The sequence below is a fragment of the Danio rerio genome, chromosome 8 (genome assembly GCF_049306965.1).
Source record: "Danio rerio strain Tuebingen ecotype United States chromosome 8, GRCz12tu, whole genome shotgun sequence".
Classification (NCBI taxonomy): domain Eukaryota; kingdom Metazoa; phylum Chordata; class Actinopteri; order Cypriniformes; family Danionidae; genus Danio; species Danio rerio.
Window position 1 is genome coordinate 20,348,276 of NC_133183.1, and position 15,843 is coordinate 20,364,118.

Sequence of the window (15,843 nt, forward strand, 5' to 3'; positions counted from 1 at the left end):
TATAAAAAGGTTTGATGGGATGATGGAGTTCTCTGAAACATTCTTGGTGGTGTCTAACAAATTATGCGAGCTTGAAATTATCATACTTTGGGTCTTTTTGTTTAATGATCGATTAGAATATGGATTGTCAGCTCTTAAGAAATGTTCTCCATTCTGGTAATTTAAGCATATTTCGTAATCGCTGACAATCCTTAACTTCTGAGTCAGGGGAGACATAAAATCATAAATCTCTCAGAACATTAAGCATCATTCATAAATCCCACTGGTGGCCACCAAGCAAGTCTCTGTCAACCATGAACGTCTTGTTTAACTCGGATGCTTACATGCTTGTGTATGTAACACATCTTTATAGCACATTTTAATTACACTGCTGTATTTTTGAGAGAGAAAAATGATTTGAAGTTGTTTTGATGGCTTGGAGTTATAGCTATTTAATTGTTTAGCAGGATTTAATTAAAGTAACGTCTCTGTTTATTTTCGACATCTATACAGATACAACATTGCTACAGTGTGTCTTTAGCACTGGAGTAAGATGACATCCGAGAAAGTCTTCATAAAAAGCACATAAACAAGAGTGGACTCAAAAATTGAGCAAATAAACAGATCTGTTCCTGTAGTAGGGATGACAAACATTTGCTCTGAGCTCTAGATGCTTTGGAGATCAACTAAGACCGTGGCTTTATCTCCATCTCCATCATAATCAAATATTTACCTCATCTCATGTGGGTGGTCATTAACACAAACACAAAATACAGCCCTAATTGTTGTTTAGAGAGTGTCATAAACATTTTAAAAGCGGACACTTGAAAGCTGCACCAGAACTCACAGTGCTAACTCAAGTTCTCACGACACAATGTCTCTCAACACATATCAAAATAATTAGCATCTTAAATGTCTGACAGGATCTTGTGTTAACGGACACATTTTTCTCTTGCTTGTTTAAAAGTGAAATATCTGTCAGTTTTATGGTTATTTCTGATCCCTGAGCTACATTTATAATGCTAATTTGTATTTGTTTATGACAAACAAAATGTTTTTTTGCAGTAATGCCATATTAAAACTACTGTTTTTGTTTGTTGTTCTGTTTAAGTGAATGCATCTTCGAGACAATGTCCAAGCAAATTGATGTCTAAAAGAACCTTGTTCTACTTTTTGGAACATGCATGATAAAGGTTCATCACAGAACAATAAACATCAATATATATATATATATATATATATATATATATATATATATATATATATATATATATATATATATATATATATATATATATCTCGATTCCCTTGTCTTTTGTATTTTAATAGTTTAAATAACCATATTCTAAATAGCCGGGTCCATCACGTTTTAGGGTCTTAACTTTTTTGTTCTGTTCCAAGCTATTTAAAAATGTTGTGAGAAAATGCAGCACATTTTCATAAATTGTTTGCGCTGTGAGAAAATTTAGCGTGTGTTTTTTTGTGTTTGCATTGTAAGGATTTGCAGCTTGTGTGCTGTCAAACTGATGAACATCTTTTCTCAATTTGCTGCCATTTTCTGTAATTGAAAGTGTTTTCTTAAATTTTGAATAAGTAGTTTGAATGAGCAGCAAAAATAACTTTAAGTGTGTATTCATCTATATGACATGGTTTGTATTGCCTCTTATGCCGAGTTCAGACTGGATGATTTCAAAATAGACGCGTCTCAGATGTTTTCACACAGCATGACTTTCTGAGGTAGAATTCCATCGCTGCTGTGTTTACAAGGGTTTTACACTGCATTACTTTACAAAAGAAAGAATGGTAGACAACATTGTTTCGGTCCACAAACTACATCTCACAACCAAATGCACACAAGAAGCAACATGGAAAAAATGCAAGGTCATCTTTTGCTATTAACTACAAAATGAGAAAGAGGCCTTTCGCGGTGCAGAAAATTTACTTATTTTGCTCTGCTGACTTTTAAAGGAAATTAGCCTTTTGACCTGGTTATTGCTCAGATGACACACCAAACAAACGAGTGCTGCTGCCAAATTTAAACAAGTTTTTTCCTTCTTTTCTTGAGTCCAAATAGACTGAAAAAAGGCATGTGAGATCTGATCACGTGATTGAAAACACGATTTTAGATTTCAGAATATATATATATATATATATATATATATATATATATATATATATATATTTTTTTTTTTAAGACACTTCTATATAGCTTAAAAGGACATTTAAAGGCTTTACTAGGTTAATTAGATTAACTATGCAGGTTAGGGTAATCAAAGTTAAGTAAAGTTATTGTGTAACGACAGTTTGTTCTGTAGACTATTAAAAAAAATTGCTTAAAGGGGCTAACAATTTTATCCTTAAAATGGTGTTTAAAAAAAATTATAACTGTTTTTATTTTTGCTGAAATAAAACAAATAAGACGTTCTCCAGAAGAAAAAATATTATCATACATACTGTAAAATTGTCCTGGCTCTGTAAACATAATTTGAGAAATATTTTAAAAAGAAAGAAAAAAAATAACATATATGCACTTTCTTTTTTTATGTATTATAGAAATATCGGATAGGGTTTTGGTATCGGCAGATACTCAAAATCAAATAACGTAAGACTCAGACTCAGGGGCAAAAAAAGCATGATCAGGATATCCCAACTTTTCACTTCTCCCCCAACCTCCCGCTGGCCTGCAGATACCCATACTAGTGGAGGCTGCACTATCATTGGCTGTAGGTAATCGCTGATGTTGTTTTCAACCAGAACACACGGCATGATTTGAATTGCCTACAAGTCCAGATATTTCGCATGGCAAATATCTCACGGGTGTCAGGAACTCATTGGTAGTTCTTTCAGATTGAGTTTTTGATAGTTAACACTGTGTGATTGTTAATCGAGTGAACGAGCACCGATTAGCCTGTGATTTAAGGCATTTGTTGGCGATTTCTCAAAATCTGTCTGCAAGTCAAAATCGGGGCTAAAATCATGCAGTCTGAACTCGGCATTAGTGTCAATACATTGTCTTTATACACTACTGTTTTAATTGCATTCAAAACATCTAAGAATGACAAAACGGCTAATTGATTTGTCATGACATGAACCCTTTTAAGGGTTTCAAAGCAAAACCCCCAGAAAACTCATTTTACATTGCTGACGTCACAGTCTTGTCATAAATGCTTTACAGTGAAAATCTTGAAAACTAATACCAAGAAACCATTTTCCTTCCCCATTCATCATTGTTATCTTGTGTGACATGCTTTATATGGTCTTTTAGATCCTTCTTTGAAATAGATGTTGGCTTTACTGGTCTACAGGGAGCATAAATCCTCAGGCATTTCACTTGAAATGTCTGGCAACAAACAGTTCAGCCACAACGTACTTTTTTTTGATGCGCCCCATTTACGGCTACAGTAGCATCCTAATTAAGACTTTGTCTGAAAGCATCAATACATCAATTGAGACTGAGATGATTAGGAAGTCAAAATGGCAAGTATCATGGGATTTCGCAAACAGTCTAATCTGATTCCAGCGCTATAAATAAGGTGGGGTCTACCAAGTCTCTGCAGAGCCTTCGTCTCATCAGGTGGGCATAAACAATCTATCTTGATCACAATGGGATATCACTTATCACAGAGACAAACAGCAGAGATTAAGGGACGAGACACAAGATGCACAGGGGAGGATATGTGGGAGGGCGCTAACACAATTACACCCAAACACACAATCCTCCAGTTACCGGCAAGCTGCCCGGAGATAAGTCTCACATGGGCAGGTCGTTCCCTTATTCAGAGTTCTTCATCATTGAACCATCCAGCTCTGGCTCCATTCATTAAGTGATGAATTGGAGAGGCTTGGTCCAATAGTTTCCCTGCTCATGATTCTCATGACCACATCCTCGGTGACTCACAAGAGACTGATGTGGACAAAAAAAGTTAAACTAACACTGCTCAGAGTCTATTTGAGTCCAAAGTGCTAAAATAACAGAGGCAGTGCTGACAATAATGAGATAATTAAGGGTTCATTGTGCGTTGGTGATTAACATATGCTGTTAACATCTCTGTAGAGTCACTGACTACGTTTACATCAGTTATCAAATTATTTGCCTTAATCTAAGCCAATAATAGGATTAGGGTTTGTATGAGTTGCTTTTAGAATGTTCATGTTTCCATTTTACATTATAATACACAGACGAGCGGCACGGTGGCTAAGTGGTTAGCACTGTCGCCTCAAAGCAAGAAGGTCGCTGGTTCGAGTCCTAGCTAGGTCAGGTAACATTTCTGTGTGGAGTTTGCAGGTGTTCGTGTGGGTTTCCTCCGGGTGCTCTGGTTTCCCCCACAGTCCAAAGACATGCGCTATAGGTGAATTGAATAAACTAAACTGGCCATATTGCATGCATGAGTGTGAATGTGAGAATGCAGTACTGGGTTGCAGTCGGAAGGGCATCCGCTGCATAAAACATATGCTGGAATAGTTGGCGGTTCATTCTGCTGCGGTGACCCCTGATGAATAAAAGAACTTAGCCAAAGGAAAATAAATAAATAAAGGAATGAATGAATAATACATAGAATATTATAACCTCCACAGTTTTATGTAATTTTGGACGTTTAATTAATACATTTTTTTTTATTTATAATCACTGAGTTCAGCAGTTTCACTTCCAATCAGAAACATTTCATTCATGCCCCTGCATCAAACTCTGAGGTCCTGGTATGAAATAAGGAGTTTTTTTAATGGAATTTAATACTGCACGCCAAATTGAAAGAAAACTGTCGCATTTCCCGGACAGCCATTTTAAAAATATGTATTAGGTGATGGAGGGTTTGAAAAGTCTCCCAGGAGTTCACTGTGTGTACACTTGGAGATGCAGGTGTCTATGGTCTTGACTCGGTAGATGCAGAGAATAGTGTCAAATAATGTGACTAAAACTGGAAAACTCGACATGAATTAATTTGATTTGTGTTTACTACGGTTCTGACTTCAGTTAAAATAAAGTAACCATAAATCTGTTTGTGTCATGTTAGAATCTTAGAGTATTTTCTAATTGTACTAATATGGACCCTTTTTACAAGACTGTTATGACACATTTAATGATCATCATAATCTCAAATCCTTGAAAGTTTTTAATATTTAGATTTTTTTTTTTAATGTATGAACATTTATATGCCTTATGAATGCATTATATCATCTTTGCTTCAATTTACAAAAAACTAATTATCGCTTAGGCGAGGTTTTTCTAATGCAGGTGAATTTGATCTTTGGTCATGAGGGTGATGTGATTTAGATCTTTTTCTAAAAGTTTCTATGAGTTTGTACTTTTCTTTTAAACAGCTTTTAAACACACAACATACACTTAACATCTGAACCGTGAATGCTGGGAACCTCATCCAAAACTTTACTGATAATAGTAATCCTATAGTAATAGAGAATTGAACTCAGCAGTGCTTTGATCGGGTTTTAAAAACACACTGAACATCTGAACTGCTTTAAAAACACAGACATCAAGAATCAGCTTATGAATCTCAACAATGGTGACATTTTCGCTTGCCACAGTGCATGCTGGGAGCCACATATGCACTGCAGCATAAATCAAGTCACCATTGTTGAGATTCATACACTGGTTTTTAAAATTTGTGTTTAAAGCAGTACAGATGTTCACTGTTTTTAAATCCTGATCAAAGCTGCGTCTCGTTCCGTACCACCACAGGATTACTGTTATCAGTACAAGCGAAATCAACATCACATCGCCATCTTAACACAACAGTAAAATCACTGAAACTGGGCTGAAATGTCACTTATTTGGTAACACTATTAGCAAAATTTTAGGATCATGACCACAATAATTCTAGATGAATATCAGCGTTTTCACAGATGATATCTGCTATTACGCTGATGACACTTGCACATGCGGGTTTATTAAAAGGATTTGTTCTTTTTTCTCAAAAAGTGGAACTTTTTGCTGTTATTCGCCTAATTTCATAATAAATTATGAGGTTTAAATACTGCGTTTTAGTGTCACTTTAAGCACTAGTCATTGCTGGATTAGCTTGTCAGATGGTGATCATAAAAAAAAACACTTTTTGATGCAACTAAAATATTTCCTACAATTTTGTCAAAGCGCTTATTTACAAACTGCAGTGTTTATTTACAAATGTGCATTTAAACTGTAGGTTATTCCAGTTGTACAAATAATGTAATGAGATTAGACTTTAATATTAAAGTTTTTGAATAATTCTGAAAAAATACTTATTTTAAAAATATTAATTTATTCATCCATTTAAAGGGCATCTATTTTACCCCCTTTACAAGATGTAAGATAAGCCTTTGGTGTCTCGAGAATGTGTCTGTAAAGCTTCACCTCAAAATACCCATCAAATTATTTATTATAGCCTCTAGAACAGGGGTCACCAATCTCGGGCCTGGAGGGCCCTGCAGGGTTTAGCTCCAACTTGCCTCAACACACCTGCCTAGATGTTTTAAGTATACCCAGTAAGACCTTGATTAGCTTGTTCAGGTGTGTTTGATTAGGGTTGGAGCTCAAATCTGCAGGACACCGGCCCTCCAGGAGCAAGTTTGGTGACCACTGCTCTAGAATCTGATCAATGTGGCTGTTTTTGTAGCCTGTCGCTTTAAATGCAAATGAGCTGCTTCTCCTCACTCACTGGTACCATGTGCATAACATTTTTTAGTGAGGTATACCTTAAAAATACAGTATGTGACTCTTTCAACACCATACAGAGGTATTGCTGAGCGCGTATATAAACAGTGTAAAGCATAGGTCATAAACTCGATTCCTGGAGAGCCGCAGCTTTGTACAGTTTTGCTCCAACCCTAATCAAACAAAGCAGATCTAACTAATCAAGGTGTTCAAGACTACTAGAGACTATTAAGCAGCAGGTGTGAGTTCGAGTTCGAGGTGGTTGAAGCTAAACTATGCGGAGCTGTGGCCCTCCAGAAATTGAGTTTGAGACCACTATTGTAAAGACTTTTGAAAATGCCTTTATGTTTCTTTTCAAAATTCGAAAATATAATGGGCTGAATCATAGAGATGCTGGATTAAGATCATGTAGGGTGCTGAATTTGATTAATCGTGCAACCCTAGTAAGGTGCAAAATTGTACGTTCACCTGCCAATTTAGCAGTACGGTTGGCAGCATCAGTGACTTTAGGTGGTTCACAAAATAAATCTGTCAGTGTTCTTTACATTTTCAGCAGTAGTTTGCTATGGTTTACTGCATGACTGATTGACAGCAAATGTTAACCATCTTATCTGATAGACTGATCACCATATCAACACAGACAAGACATAAAACACAAACCTAAAAAAGACTAAGAATAATAACTAAACTGTCTAAGATAATTTACACTAATATAAACCAGTCTGGCACAAAAAAAGGGAGCAGGATGAGGAAAGGATGCTTGTACTGAAATGAAACATGACGTACCCCATAAATTTGCCTTTGAGGCAACACTCTGCAAAGTAAACATTTTAATCCCATTAGACAATCCTGAGGGGCCCTGTCCTGTTATTTATAGCTATCCCGTATTCTTTTAAAACCCACACATCTTCTTCTGAAAGACCCTTGATCTGTTTTGTGTGCTCTGACGATTTACGGTTCATACATCACTGAGGAAAAGGGAGATGGGCTAGCTTTGTGTTTGCCAGTTTATGACTAACACCAATGGAAAAACAAAACATGAATATGAATGAGCTGACACTCCGATCAGTACTACCGAGACAAATACTCTGACATGTGAGGCAGAAGACCGTGCAGACAGTTTGTCTCTTAATTAATTCAGAACCACCTCATTACGAGTTGTCATTCATTGGATTTAGCATTTACATTTTTGTGGTGTTAAACAGGGGCCTCGAGTTTTACCGGCCCTAACCATGTGACTATAGAAAAAATGGCTTTTCTCTTCAGGATATGTTTTGGTTTGTAAGGTTGCCAGATCTTCTTTTCCACCTTCCTGACGCGTCACACTGGAATCTTTCAACACCTCCACTCATTTTGCATCTGTTTTCTTGTGATACTCGGGTATGAATGAAATGAGACTGGTGATGTCAGTATTCTGTTTCCATGAAGACATAATAGCAAAGGATAATTTCTAACAATTAATAAATAATAAATACTTGCCATCTAAAATGGAAAAATGCTTTCCAACATTTAAAACCGAAGCCAGAACACTGAGTCGACCATTGACAGGAAGCAACGTCAGAGCAGCCCAGTGGCTAACTAGATTCTTTACCGCATCTAAACGATGTCAATTGAGTAATATATCCCCATGGTGGGTTTTACGACCGATACTTTCTGTACTTATGACATCACCATGTGTGGGTGGAAATTGTTCCATTATCAGGGCCCTAAAAATAAAACACCAGATGGCCCTTATAAAATGATTGGGAGCCTCAGATAGGAGACTCATGTTTGATAACATCAAGAACTTTGTCTACGATGTCAGTCTGTACAGATTCAGAACCCTGCCATGTTGCATTTGATAGCAAAACTATGATGCTTTAACTGTCATTAATTCAAATTAGCATAAAGTGGCAATTTTAAACAAGTAACCAAAACAATGCATGATCGCAGTATAAACAGGGAATAAAATAGGTTACTGCAGTTTCCTTTTTTGTTTAATTGAGTGTTGCATGCTTTGTTAGCAATTTCAAGGAAAATGATCTCTGCGTTTGTTTGTTGGTTTTTCGGCTTAATGTTCCATGCAAAAATGTATTATGTTTTAAATTGGATTCATAGCACAATAGAGGCACCCTGAGGACAGATTGAGTACTTTGATACACAAACATACTGTGTGGCATTGTCTGTCAGTCTCTGTAGTATGGAACAAAACTAATGACAAAAGTATTTAAAATAAGAGCATGTTGAATAGCACTAACTAGCACTAACTGGGCGATAATGCAACAAAAATTATCATGAAATCATGTTTCATTTCATTCGATATCCATAATTATTGAATATTTAGGAACATTAAGATTTGTTTTACCACTTTATTTTAATTTATTAACATTACTAAGGCAAATAGTTTGAATAGTCAAAACCTAAAATATTTAAAACATCTGATCTCTTTGTAATAAAATAAACATGTTAAACTGTTAAAGAGACTCTCAAACTTGATAAATAAAATGTTACAAAGTGTGTGCAATGGTAAAGGTAGATCAGTATCTGTAAGGTGTGAATAATAATTATACAGTAAACCTCAAACTCTGTAAACAACACAAACTATGATAATAAAATCTGAGCTTCAAGTAAAGGAACTAACCATCATTTTCTCAAATACACACTGCAACATTACAAATTGTGAAGTTGAATGACTATATTACCCCTATGCTAAAACCTCTTTCAGATGGGGAGTTAGTGGCTGGGATGCACAAGAAAAGAAACCAAAAAGCCACTATGTCGACATCCTTAAATTTTTTTATTTGCAATCTCCTCACTGCTACTATATGCCACTCATTTTTCGAGCGTGTTATTCTGACCTGAAGTGAAAATTGCGTGGTTTCCTTTACCATTTTGTATGGCGTCTTTCATGACGAGGCAACCATCAAGCCTTTTCTCAGAGGATGACAAACGGACAAACCATTGCTGCAGCTCCGATGCAAGTTTATGGAGAAAAGTAAAAAGCGATGCAGTGTTTGGATGCGCTGCGTTTGTCTGAGGTAATTAGTCTGCCGTTACGTAAATGTGTATATTCCATATAGAGTCTGAAGCAGATTGGTTAGCTACTTAAATGAATCGCAGTGCGCTTGTGGCATTCGGAAAAGTATAGATGTTTTTCAACTAGATGTGCCTGGAAAATGCATGTGCATCATGTCTGCGCTGCTTGCACAAAATGTACACGTCCTGCAAGTAGCCCGCCTTAATTGGAAATGACAAAATAACAACCTTAGCTTACTGGAATTCCTTCCAAAGCATGCGCTCAGCAGCCACATTTTAATAAAAAAATATAGCCTTCATACCGATTACCGAACTTTTTTATCATAATTGACAATGGTGTTTGGTAACACATACTTAGCCCATGCACTAACTGAAAAAAAGGCATTGAATTAACAAGTGCTTGCATTATTATGACTTGAATTGCCAGGGTTTGTATTTTTAGGTTCAGATATTTATGAAGTTTAAGCTGTGAATATTTCAACGAGAATTATTTCACACACATTTTCATGCTTGAATTCAATAATTCAGGTTTACCTTTCAGAATTAACTTGTGACATATTAATTTCATTTCTCGGTTCAAACATTTGCTTCCATAAATTCAGTGGTTCAAATTCACCATTACATCCAGCAACCGCAAGATAAGCAATAGAGTGCAGATTAAAGACCTCCAGTTGCTGTTTCATCAGCAGGTCGAGATGGACCAATTTAAACATGGTAAATCAGCAAATATGAGGGGGAAATGCTAATTAAGGCACAAAAGTAGCATTTAATTTTAATTCTATTTCTGGACATTTATAAATGCCCTAATTTATAGCAGGCCCACTAGGGATCTGAATGCTTTGTTGGTAAACCTCACTCCTCAGATCTCAAGAGGTGATCCACCAATAGACGTTATTGTTGTGTCTATAGCCTACTTGTTAGACCATATTTCTCATGCCTTATCACCGGTTTGTGCCCTGCTCAGAGCACATGGATGTTCATCGGACCTGTGGCATGACTTTTGACAAATACTTTTGTCATTCATTTTGCTCCATAGTGAGGGAGACCTTTTATTTCATTTATAACTGGAATATAATATTCATAATTATATTAAATACATATCTTTCAATAAAATATTGGCTGCCAGGTTGAAAGCAAATGTAAGTTACACATCAATAAGTTGGCGTGGAGTGATGCAATTTAGAGGTTGAGGGAGAAAAGACAGATCAAAGTGAATGTTTAGTGATGATCAGAGTCAGATGTTTTAATAGGAAGATATGCTTTTGCCAGAAAACACTTCCTTTCGAATACATGTCCGTTTATAAAATCTGGGATGTTTGTCCTGCAACTTCATTGTTGGAAAAACAACACAATACATGAATGTTTACATTGGTGTTATCAGATCAAGAGATAAACTGCTCAAATTCCGAGAATAGCCTAAGTAACGTGGAATTTACAACAACAAAACTCACAATAGAAGCACTTAGTAAAGTTACATTCTCTAACTGCAATCCCGTAACCAAGATTTTGAACTTAATCTTACTAAGTTACAAAATCCCAATCGACCCCAGTAGTTTGGGTCAGTGTAGCCTCAGAACAAGTCTTGTTCACACCAGATCATACTTATATAATGTTTTTTAAAGCAGTGCTAAATTCATTAGAATAGTAAAGTCAACACTGTAGCTATTGACAACACTGTCGTTACATCAAACTTAAATGTAGCCTAATGTATGAAAAAATTAGAACCTTAAAGGTTTAGAGCAGGGGTGTTCAAAATCGGTCCTGGGAGGCCGCTGTCCTGCAGATTTTAGCTCCAACTTGCCTCAACACACCTGCATGAATGTTTCTAGAATGCCTAGTGACGTAGGATATTTGATTAGCTACACCAGGTGTGTCTGATGGGGTTGGAACTAAACTTTTCAGGACACTGTTCAAGACGGTTGTTGCAAGATCGGATATGGATGCAGCCGAAAAGTTAATGAGAATTATTTATTTTATCTTTTACCCAATAATTTGTATTTTTAACACCTACCCCCACCCCAACCATCACAGTACTATACGTTACATATATATTAATTATTGTTATACAGTGTCATAAAAAAATGCAGCTATATTAATGTGCATATCGCACTTCCGGTCGGCCGCGTATCCAATCTAGACTTTAGAGTTTGGACACCCCTGATCTAAACCTTTACGGTTAGAATTTTTATTACATTAGGCTGCATTTTAATTTGATGTGGCTTAGAGAGTACCCAAAAATGAAAACTTACCCTCATGTCATTCCAAACACCCGAATCATCATCATAACATATCCCGCATGCTTGCCCGCGCCGATTCCCAACAAACACACAACGTTGCCTCAACGTAGCGACCTTCCTACAACGTTGTACCAACATTGCAAAAAGGTTGAGGATTCTACGTTGTTTCTAAAGGTTGTCACAACGATGTCATAAGGTTGCCATTTAAACATCATGAGGGTCGCATGCTTTAGGTTGTGCTTAGGTGGCGTGGACGACCACTGTACAACATTTACTGGTCACAGCTGAATCAGTTTAAATTTCAACAAGCCGTCGTCTCATTCATCAACAACCGAGGAGACGTGAGTATTGCTTTATTTCTTCATGCTAAATAAGATACATAAATCGTGAATATTCAAACAAACCTATGATTTCGACAACAATCTGTTCCAACATTACACACACACAAAAGCCGTAATGAAGTTATTACGAGCGAGTAACATTTCGGCATTCCGTTAACGGACGGCAACAACATTAAAATCATTATGTTAAATCTCTCGATAAAACATTTCCTGATTATTTACCTACGCCTTGTCTTTAGTCAAATGGACAATAATGTTTTTGAAGTTCAGTTTTTTCCATATCCATCGTGATCAGTTAGTATGATACTTCATCACACGAGCCGACCCACTTTTTACAAAACACACAAAATAACTTTTAAATACAAAACATCTCTGTGCAGATTGCGTCCCGTTAAAGGAACAGTTCACTCAAAAATGATATGTACTCACGAATTATTTGCCCTGTAAATAATAAGTGATTCCAAACCTTTAAGTTTCTTTATTCTGTTGAACACTAAAGACTGTAAGCATTTGCTTTCATGGTAGGAAAACACTATGGAATTAAATAGTTACAGTTTTCCAGCTTTATTTAATACATCTTCTTTATTGTTTAGCAGAAAAAAAGCTAAATAAGTTTGGAACAAATAAAGAATGAGACTAAAATGGCAGAATTGTCAGTTTTGGGTGAGCTATCCCTATAAGTTAAAGTATATAAATTGAGGTTCATATGCCTAATTAATATAGATAGTAATTAAAAGGTCTGCTAGTCTAAATTTCTATTTTGATTGGTCTTTTGATGTTTTATTTAAAACCCACTCTTCTCTTTGCTCAACAGGCTATTTTTACATAGAGGTAATCTTCTATTGATAATTTCTGGATTTTAATTATGCGTAAGTTGCATGAAACTATTGTTTAATCACTCACTGTTGTTTTCAAATTACTTATGTAACTTGTCTTTCAGAATGTTTTCAGCTGTTGAATTCACCTCAGATCAGTGTTGCTGTAATTCCTGATGGAAAGAAGAATTGGATGAGGTAAGAAGTATACTATTCTATTTACTATTAAATGTAGTTATGTTACCTAAAACCGCATGTCCATAATGTGGAAAATAGATCATGCTTATGAAAAATTACTTTATTATTTTGTACAGCTGTTATTGAAATGACACTAAGTTTAACATTTCATTAACAGCGAGCAACGCCACAACTACAGGACCTCTTCTTTCTCTTCTCATAATTTACAGTAAGTAAGTATTCGGAGACTAACTCTGACTTCTGTTAACTCAAACCTGTTTTCCCTGTATCTCTAAATTTATTTAATTGTTTGTAATTTTGGTATATGATATATTATTAAAACATTAAAATAAAGTAGGCTACATAATTACTCTGGAGATTTTATATGTAATGAAATTACAATAAATGTCTGAAACTTCAATAACTTGCTAGTCATAGTCATTTCCTGTGTAGTGCTGTTGTGTCAAGCTCTGATCTGTCCTCTCTTGTTCACTGCCTATTTTGACTTTTGTCTGCTGTGGATCTCTGAAGCTGGATTATCCGTTGAATTTGTTTCTTCCTCTGACTGCTTTCTCCATACCAACAACTACGACTGGTCTTCAGCTGCGCTCCCCGGTCTGCTGTATTCTCCAGTCCAGAGCTTCACTGCCCAGTGTCTGAATTTTAATTTATATATTTATTTATATATTTATTTACATTTTAATGATTTCTTGTTTACTTTTCTTGTTTGTTTACCCTTTAGTTTAATTATATATATATATATATATAATCTAAACTTTATTTTATACTGTTTGCTTATAATTAGATACTGTATGTGTACTGTATGTATTAAATGTTGTGAAATATATAATAAAAAGTTTGATTATATTCATTTGTGTGGCATTTTTACACTTTAAAGTTTACACATGCAGTTTTTAAATTAAATAGGAAAAATAAATGAACAATATTTCATATTAAGCAATACTGGAAAAGAATTGCTGCTTATCCTGTATTCTAGGCAGTAATGATAAACTGCCACAAAAAATATTAATACAAGTAGTAAGAACGCCGCCTCGCGGTTGCTGAATGTCGCACGACAACGTTGCTACAGCCTTCTCACGTCTTACATTTCTACGTTGTGACAATGTAGCGAGCACGTAAGCGGCAACGTTGCCTTTGAAAAAATACAACGTTGTGCAGACATCGCTACAACGTAAATGTGTTTGTTGGGTTTCTGCTTGAAAAGCACGACAGGCAAAGTCTATATGGAATACAGCTATCAATATTTAATATTTTTTTCAATTTGGAGTAGGCGTAGACGTTAATAAAATAAAATGGGTATAAATCATATAAATAATTCTCGTAAACTTCCGACCGCAGCTGTATACCTGTTCTCGTGAGCGCGCATCTTGAACTGCTGCGAAGTTCCACACGTTTTGATGATGTTCTGTGCCTTTCTGAATCCTAAAAGTTTTAAATTGTCTATGGAGGGTCACGGAGCCTTTTGATTATGATCACATTTTAATGTGTTTAAAATGTAAAACTGATGTAGGTACTTAACATTGTTTGTGGTCATGTAACAAACTGCAAAGGTTCTGGTAATCGGTGCTAGGGGAAATGGAAAAGATCTTTAACATGCCACTGGATTTTGAGTATACCTAATGGAGACATTTTTTCATCAACTAATAAGAAATTGTATAATATACCTTTACTGCCAGAAAATATTTTTTACTTAATTGGGTTAGAGATAAATCTCCATCACTTAAGGTTGGCACAAGATCATTTTTGAGTTAATTCCTCTGGAACATCTTACCCATGTTTTACACAAAAAAACAGAACATTTTCAAAGTTTGGACTCCATATTTGGACTATTTGCAACCCAGTCTTTGCCGTATCATGCTGAAAGGATGATTTTTATTGTAACTGTAACAGTATCTGAAAAAACAAGCAATGGTATTATCCTTTTTTTCTGATCTGTTTAATGTGGGATAGTGCTGTTTTATATGTAATCTGAGCTTTTTTCTCTCTCTCTCTACCTTGTTTTGTGTTGTTATTTGTGTGTGTGTGTGTGTGTGTGTGTGTGTGTGTGTGTGTGTGTGTGTGTGTGTGTGTGTGTGTGTGTGTGTGCGTGTGTGTGTATCTTTTGAAGATGTTTTGTTATGTCTGTATTGATAGTGAAAATCCAATAAACATAATTATAAAAAACAAATTATAAAAAACAGCTTTCATAACATTATTTATCAATATGTGGCTTTTTGGATTCTTGGAAGCAATAGAAATTAAAAATGTAAAACAGGAAATACGTTGGGACCATTTTTTGTTAACATCCCTCAAAATAGTCTGTAATTTGTGCTCTGAAGACGAATGAAAGTCTTAAGGGTTTGAAATGACATTAGGATTAGGGTGAATATTCTGCATTGACTGCGTTCATGAGACTCACTCTGCAATGCACAGGATTATACACAGAAGTTGTGGGAAACCAACAAAACATGAGCATGAAAACAAACCATGTTCTTCTCCGGTCAATTTAAATCCGGTGTGTTCTTACCGAGTTATCAACTTAATTTGTCATTCTGACAAGTGGAGTTCCGCTCCAGAGTTCCTCTGTGCCATGAACTCAGGAACAAAAGCTTCATTATTAAGGCCTTTAAAAT

General features: G+C 35.7%; 1 protein-coding gene and 1 long non-coding RNA gene across 8 annotated transcripts in view; one reads left to right on the plus strand and one right to left on the minus strand.

The window, feature by feature from the left end:
* The window catches only part of zgc:153738, a 50,122-nt gene extending 38,157 nt beyond the window's left edge, over positions 1–11,965 (minus strand). For 2 of the 4 annotated variants that reach the window (XR_012383736.1, XM_073909543.1), the window contains exon 1: positions 11,366–11,512. The gene's annotated coding sequence lies outside the window, so the exon portion shown is untranslated. Of the gene's footprint in view, positions 1–11,365; positions 11,579–11,889 lie in introns of those variants that run through there. The other 2 variants (XM_068222970.1, XM_073909541.1) reach the window with 2 other exon arrangements.
* Positions 11,966–12,083: 118 nt separating this feature from the next.
* On the plus strand, positions 12,084–13,862 carry LOC103911491 (uncharacterized). Of its 4 annotated transcripts, XR_662339.4 has the most exons (5): positions 12,084–12,218; positions 13,033–13,049; positions 13,159–13,231; positions 13,389–13,439; positions 13,742–13,862. It is a non-coding gene; the product is annotated as an uncharacterized lncRNA (long non-coding RNA). The 4 variants fall into 4 exon arrangements; XR_012384215.1 differs by lacking the exon at positions 12,084–12,218 and having other exon boundaries at positions 13,033–13,087; XR_012384216.1 differs by lacking the exon at positions 12,084–12,218 and having other exon boundaries at positions 13,033–13,087; positions 13,389–13,443; positions 13,742–13,858.
* The last annotated feature ends 1,981 nt before the right edge of the window (positions 13,863–15,843 follow it).